A 7,303-nucleotide genomic window follows, 5' to 3' on the forward strand; every position below is an offset into this window, starting at 1 on the left:
GCGTTAGTGCAAAAGAGTGCAAAGAGAAAGATTAGAAGGTTTTTTTTAAAGACACAATATCAAAAAAGGCACATTCAACCATTGCTGTTTCTGTTACAAGGTGTCAGAAGCACTGCAGTATGACAGAGCCTGGTAAGCCCCTCGTTCAGTCTTTCCTTCCCTCAAAAGATAAGGATGATTAACTTTGGGGAAATAGGATGGGGCCAGAGCAAGCAAGATCTTACACTCTCCAGTGATACTACTTTGCCTATATATGAACCCAGAATATGTAAGAAGAGATCAACCATTCTTCACCAAACAGGACTTCTCAACAGCATGAAAAGCTTCAGAAGAAGCCATAGAGACATGCAGCAAACAGAACATAAACTACTTGGTCATAGGTAGAGAAAGATATACAACTAACCCATCACAGCTTATACAGTGGTTCCATAAAGCATTTGGCAGAAAGTAACCTAATTCCCACATGTTCTGCTTATGGATACTGCAAACATGGCCCATAAAAATGAGTGTTAAAAACACCTATTATGGGTGATTTTAATCCTTGCTTTACACAGCTTTCAGCGGAGTTCACAGAGCCATGGAGCAGCATCTTCAACCTACATGGCCATAGGTAGAGTACTGAGTTCACTATTAAGTGATATAGAAATGTAAATGCTATTACTTTTCCTTACATTTCCGTGTGCATGGGCAAAATCCTCCCCACTCCCTTCCATTTTAGGGGCAACTGTGCAAGAGGCAGTATTTTGGTAGGAACCTCTGTCAAACGTTGAAGCCCTTGCTGGGAGCGAGAATTCTCACCCATGCATCAGTTCATACTGTTTGCTTCCCTTTCCTATTGTGAAAAGGGGGGAAATAATTCAGTAAGGGAGACTATTAGGAGACAGGTAACAGCGAGGACATTAACAGCAACGTCTGTGCCAGCCATCTGATGACATCTTGGCCATTGTCAATGGAGAGTTTGCTCTCCGCACGAAACCGGCCAGTTCTTTCCAGGCATGCCAAGGTACAAAGACAAGGGCTTTTTAGACAATAGCAGAGAAAGCGCACGCAACAACAGGAGCACGTCCTTTTATGCCCCACAGGAGGGAAACAAGTGCTCCTTTGCTTACCCTCGTGTGGCCCATGCGGTCAGCTGACCTAGCATGGCTAACTCCTGGCGCACGGCCCAGCCATACTGACTGGGGACCATTGTGTGAGGTTTCTTATTATCAACATATTTAGCTAACTCTCTCTCTACTAGCCAGCCTGCTCCACAAGCCTTCATCACCCTGAACTTACTTAGCACATTAAAGGGCAGGTAGGACCAACAAGGGGTCAGTAAAAAATAAAAGTTGGAAAACATTTTACCGAGACTAGGAGCAAAGTCCACTTGGTTAAGCCTCACCCAAATAAATTAATCTTTAAGACCACAACAAGGGCAAAGCTTAGCCCTCGGGACTCAGGAACAGAAGGGAAAAACGGCACTAGAGGATCATACAAAAAACTAGCACTAGAAACCACATTTCTATTTTGATCAAAGAAACAAAACGCAAAGGGTTCACCTGGGCTCACTGGCCATGGCTTCATTAAAAAAAAGGTTTTGTAGGAAGGAAACTGGGTGCCTCGCCAGTTGATATGGCTTGGTTTGGGGTGTGTTAATATTCCTCACAAAGACAGAAGGGATATGAACTTTCCAGAGTGGGCAACTTGTGTGTGTGTGTAATATAACATTACCAAGGTCCATTCCTCTCTTAAGTCAAAGCCAATGTTGCTCCAGGCAGCAGCTGGGGTAATGCTTCCATACTTATGCCTCTTGGTCAAAAGATAAGTGCTAATGCAGAGACAGGAAAGCTATAACCTCTTACCGAGTTTCCATAGTTGTCAGCCAGCCTATCTTAATTGTTTTAACAGCCAGTTAGCATGCAGGCTTGTTTGGGAAGATAAGAATCTCACAAGGGAAAGCCTCCTTTAAGTCAATCATTGAAATATTGAGGGGCGAGGGAGAAGCCTGCTAGCTTTCATGGCCAGCATCCTGCATAGAAATGTCCAGATCATTTTCTTGGCCATGCAAAGTGGAAAAAATTACCTGATGTGATCTCAAGCACACGATTTCATCTTTGCATCAGATTCATGATGAATCACCAACCCAGCGTCCCCTGATCCACTTTGCTGTAAAATCTTACTCAACACAGCTTGCTAAATGATCTTTCTAAAGAGGACCAAGGGCCCTCCTTCCCCTGGGAGAACTTTCAATGGGTTCAGTTACGTGAGCAGCGTGTTGAACTCCCTCCTGTTTAGTCATGGCTGACTCAGCACCTCTCTGACTAACAAATGCCCTGCTTGCTCTCTTAAAACCCCACAAAAGTGTAGTAAATACAGTCAGAAAACACGTACCAGGATGATATAAACAGGAATTGCCTCCCCCCGCCACATGAAGCACACCCTAAATTTGGCTCCTCCATTTGAAGAGGACAATGAGGCTGAGCAGCAACCTGGCAGCACAAAAGCCTGTTCATCTATAAACATGGCCTCTTGAAAGACATTGACTCCTGCCTCAGACGCCTAGAAAAGATATGATGCCAACAGAAAAGAAACGGTGCCCCCTGGAACTGAGAGGGCATAATGTGAGCATAACCCTAACACTCAAGATCACCCAGTGAAAATTAACTGGCACTCAATTCAGGACAAGTTTGCATGGTGCATTTTGTGCATTCTAGATGGCTATTAAAGGTATTGCTCTTCTGTGGATTTTATATGCTGTCGTATTTTGTTTTTTGGTGTTATACCCAATATTAATCTGCCTTCTCTCTCCCTCTCTGAAAATAGAATATAGAACAAACAGAATATAGAACAATGTCGCCATAAAGATATGGGACATCACAGGGATTTTACTTCCTTCTGATGTAAGGGATATTCTGCAATTGTGTAACTATGAAGACTTTCCTATGCAATTGTGGCTTGGGTTTTCAAAACAAGCACTTCACACTTCGCAATTCTATGAGGGGTCCTAAGATTATTTTATTCAGTGTATTAATTTCATGGTTATGAACCCTTCTAGGAGTCTATTTTGCTTGAAGGGCAGTCAAGAAATTCATTAAATAATCCCGCTCTAAAGGTCAAAAGGACCAGCCCCCTTCATAGGTCAGCCTGGCTAGACAACCCAGCTGCTGTTTCTGTCTCCAAATGAACCCTTGAATTCATAGGGGAGCAGATTTAAAATAGCACCACTCTTTGAAGTAGAAGACGCATCGAAACAAGGACCATGCTACAGGGGTCCAACAATGCTCAAAACGGTTGGCTTAACAAAGGAGTGTGCAAACTGCTGACAGACAGTTGGCACAGCCAAAGAAATCATCTGGATGCCACCTGACTATGCAGCTAAAATACTACATCCAGGTTATCTCTGTGCTCTTGTGAGTGCATCTCCAAAAGACTGGAGAATCTGGGCCAATAGGAGGGGAAATGGAGGGGACAGAAAGCCAATGTGATGTACCTGCTTTATCTATCCTACTTCCCGCCATAATAGTTTTCAATATGTAACTATTTGCTTGTTTTAACATGGAGTTGTAACAGCCCAGAGGTGAGTCATACAGTATTTCCTATCATGGAGCTCCATGCCTTGCTTCCCCAATCTGATGCCCTCCAGACTATTTTACTCCTAGGCAGTATAGCCTGGTGGTGATGCTGAAACATCAAGAGGATACCAGACAGGGCAGGATCACTGTATGGGGTTTGCATTTGTTGGCACAAGCTGCTGACCAAGCCTTCAACAAGCCATCAACGTTCCACACGATGCAACTGGAAAGCCACTGGTTTTAAATTTTCAACTGAGGTAGAAAAATCCAGCTGAAACCAAGCAGGGCAGAGGACTATCGGACGACAGGAGGCGAACACCAGTTTTCTCCCAGTAGTTCATACACAAGTGCTCCTACATAACCGCCCCAAGGAAAAACACATGATCTGCCCTTTCGCTCCAAAGTAAAGTCACCTTCAACTATAAACAGACACCCCCCACTTTGAACTAGGACAGAGGGAGGAGCTCCTGGTGTGCAGACACTATCTGACAGATACAGGCAACTAGCCATCTTCTGGAGGCTGGTCCTGGCTAAGAGCCACCTTCCCTCACAGATACAAAGCACTGGCTTTGACCCCCAGCTTTGGCTGTTTCTGGAGATAACAGTCTCCACCTCCTGCGGAGATATTCAGGCTGCATCCACACTGGAGAAGTAACCCCTTTTGGCACCGCTTTAAGAGCCCTGGCTCAAGGCTATGGAATTCTGGGAGTTGTGCATTTTGGTTGTCCCAATAAAGGTACCATTGTTTGGATGTTAATGCAAACCTGTGTGCATGTGGGAAGGGAAGTTCAGCTGACATTTTAGTAGTGAGCAAGCATCCAAATGAAATCTGCCCAGAGACTTTTGCTGCTTAGCACTGCAGAGCTGAGACATTAACATTCAAAACAGATTAAGCTGAAGAAAACTATGAAGATGGCTTCTTGGCCTCACATCAGCGCAAGGTGTGGGAGAAAGCTCATTCCTTGGCTGGGTGGAGGCTTCATGTTACAAGAGGGCAGCTCACAACTGGCACAAGAGAGCAGATCTGGGCAGCAGCACCCCAACAAAAACAAGAGCAAATTAAAAAGGAGACCAACCTTTCTCTCTGACCTATAATGAGGGAAAACACACCCAGGAGGAAAAGGGTGAGAAATCCAAACTGACTATTATGAAAGGAGTGTTTTTCCGTGAACAAAGATAAATTATTTAAGAAAAGAAAAAGAGGGATCCGAGACACATTAATTAAGTAGATCAAAGTCCCTCACACACAAGCTGGACAAACCCAAACACGCTCTCCTCCTGGCAAGAAGAGCTCCTTTCCCTACCAAGAGCCTTATGGAGGGATCCCACCACCTTCTAAAACAGTGCTTCCCAAACTTTGGTCCTCCGGGAGTTTTAGACTTCAACTCCCAGAATTCCTGACTGTTAGCCAAGCTAACATTGCAACATTTGGGAAACATTGCTCTACAGTGTCTCCTTTTTATTACCCACATGAACTTGATTTTTTTCTTTCAGGGAAATCTAGACATGACAAAGCAATTCAGAAGAAAGGACATCTTTTATTCCCCAGGCCATATTAACTTCCCCCAGCAAAGTGTGGCACTGAAGGCACTGACGTTTTTTGAAACATGGGAAGGTGACAAAGCTCTGAGTATTGCAAAACTGCAGAATTGCAAGAGGCTTCATGGAAATGGGAAGAGAGCCCAAGTAGCTTCTCTCTCTGTCCAGCAGATCATGGGCTCATTTGCTGAAGGCCCCTGTTCTCCATCTAAAAGAAAGTCAGGTGAAAAGCTTCTGCTGTAAAACCCTACAGCCCTGCAGCGAAGGGAACCTAACCCATTCAAAGCACCTACACTGCTTCAAAAGCCAACTGTCCCTAACATTTAAAAAAGCTAACCGTTACAAGTTTCTGGTGGTTTACTAAAATGCTGCTTTCCACTTCCATTTTACAGTTCTGGTTCCTCAGTGCTTCAGCCCAGCAGGAGCCAAACAGCAACTGTAAAAGCTGTGTCACATGCACTTTCTCAGGGCAGCTAAGCTAATGATCTGCTCAAAGATTGGTCTGATCAAACATTAATCCCCTGGTTTGAACACAGAGGTCAGTGTCTGCGACAGAGTTACCCAACTGAACTATCACGGATGCGTTTGTCGCTCAAGGAACAAGCATCCTGGCCTCGGATATGGGGAACCAAACCCTGTGCAAGGACTAGGCTGGAGCAGGCAAGCCTCAAGATATGTACAGAAGAGCCAGCGAGAAATCACTGACCACTGAGCCTGCTGAACAAGTTTGTATGTAAAGCATTAGGTTACGTGCTGCACATACATAAGTACAACAAAGAAACATTTTGTAATACCATGGTATAGCATTTCATAGATAACGGAGGAGTATTCTCCTTTGGCCACTTCAGCTTCTCTTTCAACAAGGATCTCCCTTTTCAGCCATTGCTGGACAGCATTTCAAATCACTCCTGAGCCTATGGAGCAGAGTGGAATATAAAACTGAATCAACAACTATAAAAACACTGCTGAAAGCTCAAAGTGACCTTCAGATCTCAAGAGGTTCACATACAGGAGGACAAGATGACTAGAAATGCCAATTAAAGATATTCTGGGAGACCTCTTGAAGAACTGAAGCACAGCTAGAGGCAAAGTGAAGGAGCCAGCCTTGCCAGTCACAGACAAGTCCTTAGTCTCTCAGGAAAGATCTTTAAGTGAGAATGGATTAAGCGTGCGTAAGTGCCTTCAAGTCACCTATGGCGACCCCATGAATTTCACAGGGCTTTCTTAGGGAAGGAATCCTCAGAAGTAGCTTTGCCACTTCATTCCTCTAAAATACAGCCTCCAGCACCTGGCACTTACTGGCAGTCTCCCATCCAAATACTGATCAGAACTGACCCTGCTTAGCTTCCTAGATCAGAAGGAATCTGGTGCTTTTAGGGTAAGCACCAGACTACATTTGTAAACTCTTAATCTTGAGAGGCTTCACTGGTTATTAACATTAATAAGCCTTAATTTAATTTAAAAACAACAACAACAGAATTAGATATAATACAAGCAAAAGAGTAGAGGATTGCTGCTGAATATCAAGGGCTGGTTTTGTAAGGTCATGTCTTCTTCCTTGATGATTAAACACTTTGAGGGGGAAAGTCTGTATTTTCATATGTAATGAAACTTTAGCAATTGAGCAGGGAATGAGTGCCATACTTCAGATGTTTAAAAGACAGAGAGAAAAGTTACTTTGTTCATATTGTTACTGGCCCCCAGTTTTTGAACTCTTTTTTCTTCTTCCAAGACATCTGTCACCTAAACACAGGAAGGGCAAACAGATCCAAACTAAATCCCTCATGGTCCCCCACTGCGTTCAAAGCAAGCTGAAACCATTTTAAAAGCTATGAAATACCTGGTCTGCATGAATGGCATCGTTTTAAAAACCTTGCCAGTTTAGTTCTGTCCTAGTGCCATGACCCAGCAGCTACAGATCAACTGATGAATGCATTAGTTCACCCCACTATCTGATGCCTCCCAGTTGTAACCAACTGCAACAACCATCATCCACAACCAGCATAACTGATAACAACAGATTTGGGAATGCTGCATTAACAGCTTCTAGGAAATCTGGACGACAGATTAGCAAATGAAGGACTGCATAGATATGAAAAGGGTTCTGAGATTTTAAGATCAGCTTCTCTTTTGCAACTGGTCAAGTTTTATGCTGGCCAATGAACTCTTCCTGCCCAGTTGTTAAGCTGTTAGAAAGAAACCAACATACA

The sequence above is a fragment of the Sceloporus undulatus genome, chromosome 7 (genome assembly GCF_019175285.1).
Source record: "Sceloporus undulatus isolate JIND9_A2432 ecotype Alabama chromosome 7, SceUnd_v1.1, whole genome shotgun sequence".
Classification (NCBI taxonomy): domain Eukaryota; kingdom Metazoa; phylum Chordata; class Lepidosauria; order Squamata; family Phrynosomatidae; genus Sceloporus; species Sceloporus undulatus.